The 14503-nt window shown below is 47.0% G+C and overlaps 1 pseudogene; it reads left to right on the top strand.

Moving 5' to 3' along the window:
* Nucleotides 1–6603, top strand: part of LOC118375659 (beta-hexosaminidase subunit alpha-like) — an 85344-nt pseudogene extending 78741 nt beyond the window's left edge.
* The last annotated feature ends 7900 nt before the right edge of the window (nt 6604–14503 follow it).

Below are 14503 nucleotides of genomic sequence, written 5' to 3'. Positions count from 1 at the left end.
AGCAAGGTTTGTAGACTTTACAAAAGCAAGCAATAACTAATGCACTGAATAAGACTATTCCTTTCAATCCTTTTCACATATTTTAGCATAGATGACGAGAAGCATATTTAATTTCTTTACAAAAGAACCACCAGTCGGGAGGATACAGTCAGCTCAGGAGGTATGGTTAGAGATATATATATATATTACTTTGGATTAAGCATAATGATTATGGCTATATATTGCTGGAAAAAGCTGTTCAGGTGTTTGAAAATGCTACATTCTCCGATTTATGGTTGAGTGGCCTTGCACCCCTGTAGACCTTGCACCCTGGCCATCCTCACGTTGTGTCCCCTGATATGTTTGGGTACATGATGTCCCTGGGACGTCCAATAAAATCACTCATTACTGCCAGGTGCAGAAGAGGTGGATTTGGCGCATGCGCACTTATTCAATAACAGTACATTATTTCCAAACAATACATTTTTTGGGTTGTTTGTCCATTTTTATTTAGACCTTTTTTGGAAGTATATACCTGGCGTGACGGCATTAAATAAAATATTAATATTAAATTTTATTTTGACAATATAATCCTTGCAGAGCTGTGAATTGGGGAAATGCATGCTCCCTAACTGGGCTAGAGAGGAGAGTCGTTATTCATCATGCTAGCTACCTGGGCTAGAGAGGTGTTATTCATCATGCTCCCTAACTGGGCTAGAGAGAAGAGGCGTTATTCATCATGCTCCCTAACTGGGCTAGAGAGGAGAGTCGTTATTCATCATGCTAGCTACCTGGGCTAGAGAGGAGAGGCGTTATTCATCATGCTAGCTACCTGGGCTAGAGAGGAGAGTCGTTATTCATCATGCTAGCTAACTGGGCTAGAGAGGTGTTATTCATCATGCTAGCTAACTGGGCTAGAGAGGAGAGTCGTTATTCATCATGCTAGCTAACTGGGCTAGAGAGGTGTTATTCATCATGCTCCCTACCTGGGCTAGAGAGGAGAGTCGTTATTCATCATGCTAGCTAACTGGGCTAGAGAGGTGTTATTCATCATGCTAGCTACCTGGGCTAGAGAGGAGAGTCGTTATTCATCATGCTAGCTACCTGGGCTAGAGAGAAGAGGCGTAATTCATCCTTTGTCACATGCACCGAATACAACAGCTGTAGACCTTACAGTGAAATGCTTACTTTACAAGCCCTTAACAAACAATGCAGTTTTAAAAAAATATCCCCCAAAAAAGTAAGAGATAAGAATAGCAAATAATTAAAGAGCAGCAGTAAATAACAATAGCGGAGCAATATACAGGGGGTACCGGTACAGATTCAATGTGTCAATGTGGAGGCTATATACAGGGGGTACCGGTACAGAGTCAATGTGGAGGCTATATACAGGGGGTACCGGTACAGAGTCAATGTGGAGGCTATATACAGGGGGTACCAGTACAGAGTCAATGTGGAGGCTATATACAGGGGGTACCGGTACAGAGTCAATGTGGAGGCTATATACAGGGGGTACCAGTACAGAGTCAATGTGTCAATGTGGAGGCTATATACAGGGGGTACCAGTACATAGTCAATGTGGAGGCTATATACAGGGGGTACCAGTACAGAGTCAATGTGGAGGCTATATACAGGGGGTACCGGTACAGAGTCAATGTGGAGGCTATATACAGGGGGTACTGGTACAGATTCAATGTGGAGGCTATATACAGGGGGTACCGGTACAGAGTCAATGTGTCAATGTGGAGGCTATATACAGGGGGTACCGGTACAGAGTCAATGTGGAGGCTATATACAGGGTATTACGGTACAGTGTCAATGTGGGGGCTATATACAGGGTATTACGGTACAGAGTCAATGTGGAGACTATATACAGGGGGTACTGGTACAGAGTCAATGTGGAGGCTATATACAGGGGGTACTGGTACAGAGTCAATGTGGAGGCTATATACAGGGGGTACTGGTACAGAGTCAATGTGGAGGCTATATACAGGGTATCTTCTCCAGACCATTTCCGGAGACCTTCTCCCTTACCTCACCTCGCTCATCAACTCATCCCTGACCGCTGGCTACGTCCCTCCCGTCTTCAAGAGAGCGAGAGTTGCACCCCTTCTGAAAAAACCTACACTCGATCCCTCCGATGTCAACAACTACAGACCAGTATCCCTTCTCTCTTTTCTCTCCAAAACTCTTGAGCGTGCCGTCCTTGGCCAGCTCTACCGCTATCTCTCTCAGAATGACCTTCTTGATCCAAATCAGTCAGGTTTCAAGACTAGTCATTCAACTGAGACTGCTCTTCTCTGTATCACGGAGGCGCTCCGCACTGCTAAAGCTAACTCTCTCTCCTCTGCTCTCATCCTTCTAGACCTATCGGCTGCCTTCGATACTGTGAACCATCAGATCCTCCTCTCCACCCTCTCCGAGTTGGGCATCTCTGGCGCGGCCCACGCTTGGATTGCGTCCTACCTGACAGGTCGCTCCTACCAGGTGGCGTGGCGAGAATCTGTCTCCCTCACCACGCGCTCACCACTGGTGTCCCCAGGGCTCTGTTCTAGGCCCTCTCTTATTCTCGCTATACACCAAGTCACTTGGCTCTGTCATAACCTCACATGGTCTCTCCTATCATTGCTATGCAGACGACACACAATTAATCTTCTCCTTTCCTCCTTCTGATGACCAGGTGGCGAATCGCATCTGCATGTCTGGCAGACATATCAGTGTGGATGACGGATCACCACCTCAAGCTGAACCTCAGCAAGACGGAGCTCCTCTTCCTCCCGGGGAAGGACTGCCCGTTCCATGATCTCGCCATCACGGTTGACAACTCCATTGTGTCCTCCTCCCAGAGCGCTAAGAACCTTGGCGTGATCCTGGACAACACCCTGACGTTCTCAACTAACATCAAGGCGGTGTCCCGTTCCTGTAGGTTCATGCTCTACAACATCCGCAGAGTACGACCCTGCCTCACACAGGAAGCGGCGCAGGTCCTAATCCAGGCACTTGTCATCTCCCGTCTTGATTACTGCAACTCGCTGTTGGCTGGGCTCCCTGCCTGTGCCATTAAACCCCTACAACTCATCCAGAACGCCGCAGCCCGTCTGGTGTTCAACCTTCCCAAGTTCTCTCACGTCACCCCGCTCCTCCGCTCTCTCCACTGGCTTCCAGTTGAAGCTCGCATCCGCTACAAGACCATGGTGCTCGCCACGGAGCTGTGAGGGGAACGGCACCTCAGTACCTCCAGGCTCTGATCAGGCCCTACACCCAAACAAGGGCACTGCGTTCATCCACCTCTGGCCTGCTCGCCTCCCTACCACTGAGGAAGTACAGTTCCCGCTCAGCCCAGTCAAAACTGTTCGCTGCTCTGGCCCCCCAATGGTGGAACAAACTCCCTCACGACGCCAGGACAGCGGAGTCAATCACCACCTTCCGGAGACACCTGAAACCCCACCTCTTCAAGGAATACCTAGGATAGGGTAAGTAAGGGTAAGTAATCCTTCTCTCCCCCCCCTTCTCCCCCAACAAGATTTAGATGCAAGTGGCTGTTCCACTGGTGGTCATAAGGTGTATGCACCAATTTGTAAGTCGCTCTGGATAAGAGCGTCTGCTAAATGACTTAAATGTAAATGTAAATGTAAATGTATTACGGTACAGAGTCAATGTGGAGGCTATATACAGGGTATTACGGTACAGTGTCAATGTGGGGGCTATATACAGGGTATTACGGTACAGAGTCAATGTGGAGACTATATACAGGGGGTACTGGTACAGAGTCAATGTGGAGGCTATATACAGGGGGTACTGGTACAGAGTCAATGTGGAGGCTATATACAGGGGGTACCGGTACAGAGTCAATGTGGAGGCTATATACAGGGTATTACGGTACAGAGTCAATGTGGAGGCTATATACAGGGGGTACTGGTACAGAGTCAATGTGTCAATGTGGAGGCTATATACAGGGGGTACTGGTACAGAGTCAATGTGCGGGGGCATTGGTTAGTCGAGGTAATATGTACATGTAGGTCGAGTTATTAAAGTGACTATGCATGGGGGGGGGTAAATAGTCTGGGTAGCCATTTGATTAGATGTTCAGGAGTTTTATGGCTTGGGGGGTAGAAGCTGTTTAGAAGCCTCTTGGACCTAGACTTGGTGCTCCAGTACCGCTTGCCGTGCGGTAGCAGAGAGAACAGTCTATGACTAGGGTGGCTGGAGTCTGACAATTTTTAGGGCCTTCCTCTGACACATCCTGATATAGAGGTCCAGTATGGCAGGAAGCTTGGCCCCGGTGATATACTTGGCCGTATGCACGACCCTCTGTAGTTCCTTGCAGGCAGAGCAGTTGCCATACCAGGCAGTGATGCACCCATCAGGATGCTCTTGATGGTGCAGCTGTAGAACCTTTTGAGGATCTGAGGACCCATGCCAAATCTTTTCAGTCTCCTGAGGGGGAAGGGGTTTTTGTCGTGCCCTCTTCACGACTGTCTTGGTGTTCTTGGACCAAGTTAGTTTGTTGGTAATGTGGACACCAAGGAACTTGAAGGGAGGGGTTGTTGTCCTTGCACCACACGTCTCTGACCTCCTCCCTATAGGCTGTCTCATCGTTGTCGGTGATCAGGCCTACCACTGTTGTGTCATCAGCAAACTTAATGATGGTGTTGGAGTCATGCCTGGTTGTGCAGTTATGAGTGAACAGTGAGTACAGGAGCAGACTGAGCACGCACCCATGAGGGGCCCCCGTTTTGAGGATCAGTGTGGCAGATGTGTTGTTACCTACCCTTACCACCTGGGGGCGGCCCGTCAGGAAGTCCAGGATCCAGTTGCAGAGGGAGGTGTTTAGTCCCAGGGCACTATGGTGTTGAATGCTGAGCTGTTGTCAATGAATAGCATTCATAGGTGTTCCTTTTGTCCAGGTGAGAAAGGGCAGTGTGGAGTGCAATAGAGATTGCATCATCTGTGGATCTGTTGGTGCGGAATGCAAATTGGAGTGGGTCTAGGGTTTCTGGGATGATGGTATTGATGTGAGCCATGACCAGTGTTTCAAAGCTTTTCATGGCTACAGACGTGAGTGCTACGGGTCCATAGTCATTTAGGCAGGTTACCTTAGTGTTCTTGGGCACAGTACTAGGGCGGTCTGCTTAAAACATGTTGGTATTACAGACTCAAACAGGGAGAGGTTGAAAATGTCAGTGAAGACACTGCCAATTGGTCAGCGCATACTAAGTACACGTCCTGGTAATCCGTCTGGCCCAGCGGCCTTGTAAAATGTTGACCTGTTTAAAGATTACTCACATCGGCTGCAGAGAGTGTGATCAGAGTTGTCCAGAACAGCTGATGCTCTCATGCATGTTTCAGCGTTACTTACCCCCTCGGGCGCACTCTAGCCACTTCCCCTATCAAAACTGGATGCAGTTTGATTGCCATCTTACGTGAAGATCTAATTCACTAACGTTGCCTCTGCAGGCCCTCGATTTAGCTTGAGGGAGCGAGTGAATAACTTTGATCACTTGTGGGTTCAATGCAAACTGTAGTCACGTGTCGAACTCTGGTGGAAGTGTCCAATTTAATCAACATGGCTACATTTTCGATATGTGAGTCAAAATTATATATTGACTCACATATCACATATTTTTAGCAAAATTATATGCTAAAAAATATATATAGAGGACATTGATTTTAGCGTTGTCAAATGGGAATCACACTCAAATTGGCTTAGTCTCGTATTGAGGTGTCATTAAAACATAGCTAGCTTCATAAACATATTTTGGGGAATTCTGAAATGTATTGGAATAAGTGACCTAATTATAAAACTAGCTAGCCAGCTATAGGTAACTGTATATAGCTACCTGACAGGAGTGCTAGCTAGCTACATTAGCCTGCTAGATACATCAATAGCTTTAGGTTGCTTGTTTTTAAGCTCAACTTCAAGATTTTTGCATATCTGATCAGCATTCTCCCTAGCTTGGGAAAGGGACATTTTAAAGGTACACTCAGATGGGATGATTTAAAAAATCATTCAAGGGCTGAGGGTTTAGGGCTGTCTACTTTGAGTTGACTGCAGCCGTAGTCTCCTCTGCCCAGACACTGTTTCGGGGTTACGTTACTTTGAGTAAAGTAAGATGTTACTCAAAGTAGGCTACACAAGATGTTTATCAAATGTGTTTAGCCATACAGACACAATACAGTACTAGCTGTTTTGTAATAGTCATTAAGGCAACTAAATCTCCCTTTCCATCTCTTCTCCTCCCTTTCTCCTCTCTCCCTTTCCATATCTTCTCCCTCTCTCCTCTCTCCCTTTCCATATCTTCTCCCTCTCTCTCCAGGCGCGGTATCCAGGCAGAGCCTCTGTTTGTGGGTCACTGCAGACATGAGTATCAGGGTATCTGAAACATGGCTGGTTGTGTGTCACCAGTCAGGGCTTTAAATGGACTTTTCTTCATTGGTACCACAGAAAGTCAGGAGCACAAGACAGAATTTTGGAGCACCAGATTATATATATTTTTTTTACTGTGGTAATGAATAACAGTTTTGCAGTTGTATTTTTAAATATAATAAGGGTTGTTTTTAATCACCTGTATAATTATGTTTGCTGTTGCACTTTTGAATAAAATCAATGTTTTGTTTTGTATATCACATTTGTTTGTCCAAAACAAATTACCCGATATAAATACTGTATGTTTTGCCGTTGCACTTTCACATACAATTATTAAAAGTTGTTTTTATTTTAATGTCTGGCCCACTCTCTAGTTATGTGTTCTACATCATCAAGGAAACAACTGATGATAATTAACAATGATAGGACAGTCATCAGCTAACAGACCATAGGAATGTAACCAGGGAACAGGCTGACAATTAACAATGATAGGACAGTCATCAGCTAACAGACCATAGGAATGTAACCAGGGAACAGGCTGACAATTAACAATGATAGGACAGTCATCAGCTAACAGACAATAATAATGTAACCAGGCAACATGATGACAATTAACAATGATAGGACAGTCATCAGCTAACAGACCATAGGAATGTAACCAGGGAACAGGCTGACAATTAACAATGATAGGACAGTCATCAGCTAACAGACAATAATAATGTAACCAGGCAACATGATGATAATTAACAATGATAGGACAGTCATCAGCTAACAGACCATAGGAATGTAACCAGGGAACAGGCTGACAATTAACAATGATAGGACAGTCATCAGCTAACAGACAATAATAATGTAACCAGGCAACATGATGACAATTAACAATGATAGGACAGTCATCAGCTAACAGACCATAGGAATGTAACCAGGGAACAGGCTGACAATTAACAATGATAGGACAGTCATCAGCTAACAGACAATAATAATGTAACCAGGCAACATGATGATAATTAACAATGATAGGACAGTCATCAGCTAACAGACCATAGGAATGTTGTAACCAGGGAATATGATGACAATTAACAATGATAGGACAGTCATCAGCTAACAGACCATAGGAATGTAACCAGGGAACAGGCTGACAATTAACAATGATAGGACAGTGCAGGGTACTGCGGAGTGTTGTGGAAATTTCCTCTATTTACCAAACCACACACACACGTCAGAGTTAGTTATAAAAGTTAATCTTTAATTATATGAGCTCTTATCACAATCCTGTGACTCTCAGATAAATTCAGTGTCTCCCCAGTGAATTCTCTGAGAGTCCTCTTACAATGCAACTGAGTTCCTTTTAATAGCAAAGACACACATAGTCAGACAGCATAGACATAACTCATCGTTCAGCTTTGTCTCCTTTCATAAACCCCAGAACCAATAAACCAAATCCTCCATATCAACAGGCATATATCAAATTGTCATTTATATACAACCCACTCTAAACACAAACTCCTGGACAAACTCACGGATAGGAGCTGAGTGACCCTACAGGTCAACAAAGAGGGAGCATAGAATGATTCCAGACACTGCAACCCCTCCTTTCCCCACTGGGAAAGGTAGGGAGTAAAAGATATGTTTACACATGATGACACTTTGACCTCTCCCCTCTCATGTGGCCCAGGCAACTTAGTCCTGACATAGAACAGATAACTGCCAATGGCCACCACTATAGTACAACAAAATACATTCTTATGAGAAGTAACTTACACACATGTGATGAATATTAAACATCTTACAAATGTTACCAACATATTCTGATAATTCCACGACAACAGTCATCAGCTAACAGACCATAGGAATGTTGTAACATGCTGCCTGTCAACTGATACGTGGATTATGTAATACATGTTTAGTCTCCTCTCACAACTACTAATCAATTTCTTAATCTACAATCTAGCTAATTAATCAACTTGCTTTTAGGGTAGAGACATCCCAAGGATCCCGTATAGCACTGTCTTCCTGATACTGTCCGTGATGGTGCCAATAAGGTTTGCACAGGACACAACATTTCCATATGTCGGGTTTATTTGTAATCCATTATTTTTCTGGGTGAGTAAAATGGGTGTGAATTTGGTAAACGCCATCTCCTCGTTGGCAGTAAGTGGTGTTGGATTTCATCAGTAGCTCAGTTAGCTATGCCTGTTGACCGGCTGGGGCTACCACCTGTTGTCTGTCTAATATGTCTGGCAGTCAGTAGGTCTAGTGGTGTTGCTGTAGTCAGTAGGTCTAGTGGTGTTGCTGTAGTCAGTAGGTCTAGTGGTGTTGCTGTAGTCAGTAGGTCTAGTGGTGTTGCTGTAGTCAGTAGGTCTAGTGGTGTGAATCTAAGTGTGCGTTCTCTAATTCTCTCCTTCTCTCTTTCTTTCTCTCTCTCGGAGGACCTGAGCCCTAGGACCATGTCCCAGGACTACCTGACATGAGGACTCCTTGCTGTCCCCAGTCCACCTGGCCATGCTCCTGCTCCAGTTTCAACTGACCTGAGCCCTAGGACCGTGCCCCAGGACTACCTGACATGAAGGCTCCTTGCTGTCCCCAGTCCACCTGACTGTGCTGCTGCTCCAGTTTCAACTGTTCTGCCTTATTATTATTCGACCATGCTGGTCATTTATGAACATTTGAACATCTTGGTCATGTTCTGTTATAATCTCTACCCGGCACAGCCAGAAGAGGACTGGCCACCCCACATAGCCCGGTTCCTCTCTAGGTTTCTTCCTAGGTTTTGGCCTTTCTAGGGAGTTTTTCCTAGCCACCGTGCTTTTACACCTGCATTGTTTGCTGTTTGGGGTTTTAGGCTGGGTTTCTGTACAGCACTTTGAGATATCAGCTGATGTACGAAGGGCTATATAAATAAATTTGATTTGATTTGATTTGTTGCTGTAGTCAGTAGGTCTAGTGTTGTTGCTGTAGTCAGTAGGTCTAGTGGTGTTGCTGTAGTCAGTAGGTCTAGTGGTGTTGCTGTAGTCAGTAGGTCTAGTGGTGTTGCTATAGTCAGTAGGTCTAGTGGTGTTGCTGTAGTCAGTAGGTCTAGTGGTGTTGCTATAGTCAGTAGACCTAGTGGTGTTGCTGTAGTCAGTAGGTCTAGTGGTGTTGCTGTAGTCAGTAGGTCTAGTGGTGTTGCTATAGTCAGTAGGTCTAGTGGTGTTGCTATAGTCAGTAGGTCTAGTGATGTTGCTGTAGTCAGTAGGTCTAGTGGTGTTGCTGTAGTCAGTAGGTCTAGTGGTGTTGCTGTAGTCAGTAGGTCTAGTGGTGTTGCTATAGTCAGTAGGTCTAGTGGTGTTGCTGTAGTCAGTAGGTCTAGTGGTGTTGCTATAGTCAGTAGACCTAGTGGTGTTGCTGTAGTCAGTAGGTCTAGTGGTGTTGCTGTAGTCAGTAGGTCTAGTGGTGTTGCTATAGTCAGTAGGTCTAGTGGTGTTGCTATAGTCAGTAGACCTAGTGGTGTTGCTGTAGTCAGTAGGTCTAGTGGTGTTGCTGTAGTCAGTAGGTCTAGTGGTGTTGCTATAGTCAGTAGGTCTAGTGGTGTTGCTATAGTCAGTAGGTCTAGTGATGTTGCTGTAGTCAGTAGGTCTAGTGGTGTTGCTATAGTCAGTAGGTCTAGTGGTGTTGCTGTAGTCAGTAGGTCTAGTGGTGTTGCTGTAGTCAGTAGGTCTAGTGGTGTTGCTATAGTCAGTAGGTCTAGTGGTGTTGCTGTAGTCAGTAGGTCTAGTGGTGTTGCTATAGTCAGTAGACCTAGTGGTGTTGCTGTAGTCAGTAGGTCTAGTGGTGTTGCTGTAGTCAGTAGGTCTAGTGGTGTTGCTATAGTCAGTAGGTCTAGTGGTGTTGCTATAGTCAGTAGGTCTAGTGATGTTGCTGTAGTCAGTAGGTCTAGTGGTGTTGCTATAGTCAGTAGGTCTAGTGGTGTTGCTATAGTCAGTAGGTCTACATTTACATTTACATTTAAGTCATTTAGCAGACGCTCTTATCCAGAGCGACTTACAAATTGGTGCATACACCTTATGACAACCAGTGGAACAGCCACTTGCATCTAAATCTTGTTGGGGAGAGAAGGGGGGTGAGAAGGATTACTTACCCTTACTTACCCTATCCTAGGTATTCCTTGAAGAGGTGGGGTTTCAGGTGTCTCCGGAAGGTGGTGATTGACTCCGCTGTCCTGGCGTCGTGAGGGAGTTTGTTCCACCATTGGGGGCCAGAGCAGCGAACAGTTTTGACTGGGCTGAGCGGGAACTGTACTTCCTCAGTGGTAGGGAGGCGAGCAGGCCAGAGGTGGATGAACGCAGTGCCCTTGTTTGGGTGTAGGGCCTGATCAGAGCCTGGAGGTACTGAGGTGCCGTTCCCCTCACAGCTCCGTAGGCGAGCACCATGGTCTTGTAGCGGATGCGAGCTTCAACTGGAAGCCAGTGGAGAGAGCGGAGGAGCGGGGTGACGTGAGAGAACTTGGGAAGGTTGAACACCAGACGGGCTGCGGCGTTCTGGATGAGTTGTAGGGGTTTAATGGCACAGGCAGGGAGCCCAGCCAACAGCGAGTTGCAGTAATCAAGACGGGAGATGACAAGTGCCTGGATTAGGACCTGCGCCGCTTCCTGTGTGAGGCAGGGTCGTACTCTGCGGATGTTGTAGAGCATGAACCTACAGGAACGGGACACCGCCTTGATGTTAGTTGAGAACGTCAGGGTGTTGTCCAGGATCACGCCAAGGTTCTTAGCGCTCTGGGAGGAGGACACAATGGAGTTGTCAACCGTGATGGCGAGATCATGGAACGGGCAGTCCTTCCCGGGAGGAAGAGGAGCTCCGTCTTGCTGAGGTTCAGCTTGAGGTGGTGATCCGTCATCCACACTGATATGTCTGCCAGACATGCAGAGATGCGATTCGCCACCTGGTCATCAGAAGGGGAAAGGAGAAGATTAATTGTGTGTCGTCTGCATAGCAATGATAGGAGAGACCATGTGAGGTTATGACAGAGCCAAGTGACTTGGTGTATAGCGAGAATAAGAGAGGGCCTAGAACAGAGCCCTGGGGGACACCAGTGGTGAGAGCGCGTGGTGAGGAGACAGATTCTCGCCACGCCACCTGGTAGGAGCGACCTGTCAGGTAGGACGCAATCAAGCGTGGGCCGCGCCGGAGATGCCCAACTCGGAGAGGGTGGAGAGGAGGATCTGATGGTTCACAGTATCGAAGGCAGCCGATAGGTCTAGAAGGATGAGAGCAGAGGAGAGAGAGTTAGCTTTAGCAGTGCGGGAGCGCCTCCGTGATACAGAGAAGAGCAGTCTCAGTTGAATGACTAGTCTTGAAACCTGACTGATTTGGATCAAGAAGGTCATTCTGAGAGAGATAGCGGTAGAGCTGGCCAAGGACGGCACGCTCAAGAGTTTTGGAGAGAAAAGAGAGAAGGGATACTGGTCTGTAGTTGTTGACATCGGAGGGATCGAGTGTAGGTTTTTCAGAAGGGGTGCAACTCTCGCTCTCTTGAAGACGGGAGGGACGTAGCCAGCGGTCAGGGATGAGTTGATGAGCGAGGTGAGGTAAGGGAGAAGGTCTCCGGAAATGGTCTGGAGAAGAGAGGAGGGGATAGGGTCAAGCGGGCAGGTTGTTGGGCGGCCGGCCGTCACAAGACGCGAGATTTCATCTGGAGAGAGAGGGAGAAAGAGGTCAGAGCATAGGGTAGGGCAGTGTGAGCAGAACCAGCGGTGTCGTTTGACTTAGCAAACGAGGATCGGATGTCATCGACCTTCTTTTCAAAATGGTTGACGAAGTCATCTGCAGAGAGGAGGAGGGAGGGGGGGGAGGATTCAGGAGGGAGGAGAAGGTGGCAAAGAGCTTCCTAGGGTTAGAGGCAGATGCTTGGAATTTAGAATGGTAGAAAGTGGCTTTAGCAGCAGAGACAGAGGAGGAAAATGTAGAGAGGAGGGAGTGAAAGGATGCCAGGTCCGCAGGGGAGGCGAGTTTTCCTCCATTTCCGCTCGGCTGCCCGGAGCCCTGTTCTGTGAGCTCGCAATGAGTCGTCGAGCCACGGAGCGGGAGGAGGACCGAGCCGGCCTGGAGGATAGGGGACATAGGGAGTCAAAGGATGCAGTAAGGGAGGAGAGGAGGGTTGAGGAGGCAGAATCAGGAGATAGGTTGGAGAAAGTTTGAGCAGAGGGAAGAGAAGATAGGATGGAAGAGGAGAGAGTAGCGGGGAGAGAGAGCGAAGGTTGGGACGGCGCGATACCATCCGAGTAGGGGCAGTGTGGGAAGTGTTGGATGAGAGCGAGAGGGAAAAGGATACAAGGTAGTGGTCGGAGACTTGGAGGAGTTGCAATGAGGTTAGTGGAAGAACAGCATCTAGTAAAGATGAGGTCAAGCGTATTGCCTGCCTTGTGAGTAGGGGGAGGGTGAGAGGGTGAGGTCAAAAGAGGAGAGGAGTGGAAAGAAGGAGGCAGAGAGGAATGAGTCAAAGGTAGACGTGGGGAGGTTAAAGTCGCCCAGAACTGTGAGAGGTGAGCCGTCCTCAGGAAAGGAGCTTATCAAGGCATCAAGCTCATTGATGAACTCTCCGAGGGAACCTGGAGGGCGATAAATGATAAGGATGTTAAGCTTGAAAGGGCTGGTAACTGTGACAGCATGGAATTCAAAGGAGGCAATAGACAGATGGGTAAGGGGAGAAAGAGAGAAAGACCACTTGGGAGAGATGAGGATCCCGGTGCCACCACCCCGCTGACCAGAAGCTCTCGGGGTGTGCGAGAACACGTGGGCGGACGAGGAGAGAGCAGTAGGAGTAGCAGTGTTATCTGTGGTGATCCATGTTTCCGTCAGTGCCAAGAAGTCAAGGGACTGGAGGGAGGCATAGGCTGAGATGAACTCTGCCTTGTTGGCCGCAGATTGGCAGTTCCAGAGGCTACCAGAGACCTGGAACTCCACGTGGTCGTCCGCTGGGACCACCAGGTTAGGGTGGTCGCGGCCACGCGGTGTGGAGCGTTTGTATGGTCTGTGCAGAGAGGAGAGAACAGGGATAGACAGACACATAGTTGACAGGCTACAGAAAAGGCTACGCTAATGCAAGGAAATTGGAATGACAAGCGGACTACACGTCTCGAATGTTCAGAAAGTTAAGCTTACGTAGCAAGAATCTTATTGACTAAAATGATTAAAATGATACAGTACTGCTAAAGTAGGCTAGCTGGCAGTAGCTGCGTTGTGACACTACACTAATCAAGTCGTTCCGTTGAGTGTAATAATTCTACAGTGCTGCTATTCGGGGGCTAGCTGGCTAGCTAGCAGTGTTGTTTACGTTACGTTGAGTTAAAAGAACGACAATAGCTGGCTAGCTAACCTAGGGAATCGGTCTAGACTACACAATTATCTTTGAAACAAAGACGGCTATGTAGCTAGCTACGATCAAACAAATCAAACCGTTGTACTGTAATGAAATGAAATGAAAATGTGAAACTACCTGACCGGGTTGTTGAATTCAAAACAGTAGACGTTGGCTAGCTGTTAGCAGTTAGCTGTTGGCTAGCTAGCAGAGTCTCCTACGTTAAGGACGACAAATAGCTGGCTAGCGAACCTCAGTGAATTAAGATAATCACTCCAAGGCTACACACACTAAACTACACAATTATCTTGGAAACAAAGACAGCTATGTAGCTAGCTAACACTGAACTAATCAAGTCGTACAGTTGAGTGAATAGCACTACAGTGATGCTAATCTGTGTGCGTTAGCTAGCTCCTGGGCGAATAGCAGTGAAGGCTACGTTAGGGCGACGAAATACGATAATTATGCAATTATCTCTGATACAAGGACGGCTATGTAGCTAGCTAAGAAGAATTGCTAAGATTAGACAAATCAACCGTTGTACTATAATGAAATGTAATGAAAAAGTTATACAACCTGCAGAGCGAAGTGCGAATGCGACCGCTCGCTCCAACCGTATCCTGTAATTTAGTGGTGTTGCTGTAGTCAGTAGGTCTAGTGGTGTTGCTGTAGTCAGTAAGTCTAGTGGTGTTGCTGTAGTCAGTAGGCCTAGTGGTGTTGCTGTAGTCAGTAGGTCTAGTGGTGTTGCTATAGTCAGTAGGTCTAGTGGTGTTGCTGTAGTCAGTAGGTCTAGTGGTGTTGCTATAGTCAGTAGGTCTAGT

Source organism: Oncorhynchus keta, chromosome 17, assembly GCF_023373465.1.
Source record: "Oncorhynchus keta strain PuntledgeMale-10-30-2019 chromosome 17, Oket_V2, whole genome shotgun sequence".
In the NCBI taxonomy this organism is placed as follows: domain Eukaryota; kingdom Metazoa; phylum Chordata; class Actinopteri; order Salmoniformes; family Salmonidae; genus Oncorhynchus; species Oncorhynchus keta.
Note: the sequence above shows the minus strand (reverse complement) of the source record. Positions and strands in the feature narration are given on the sequence as shown.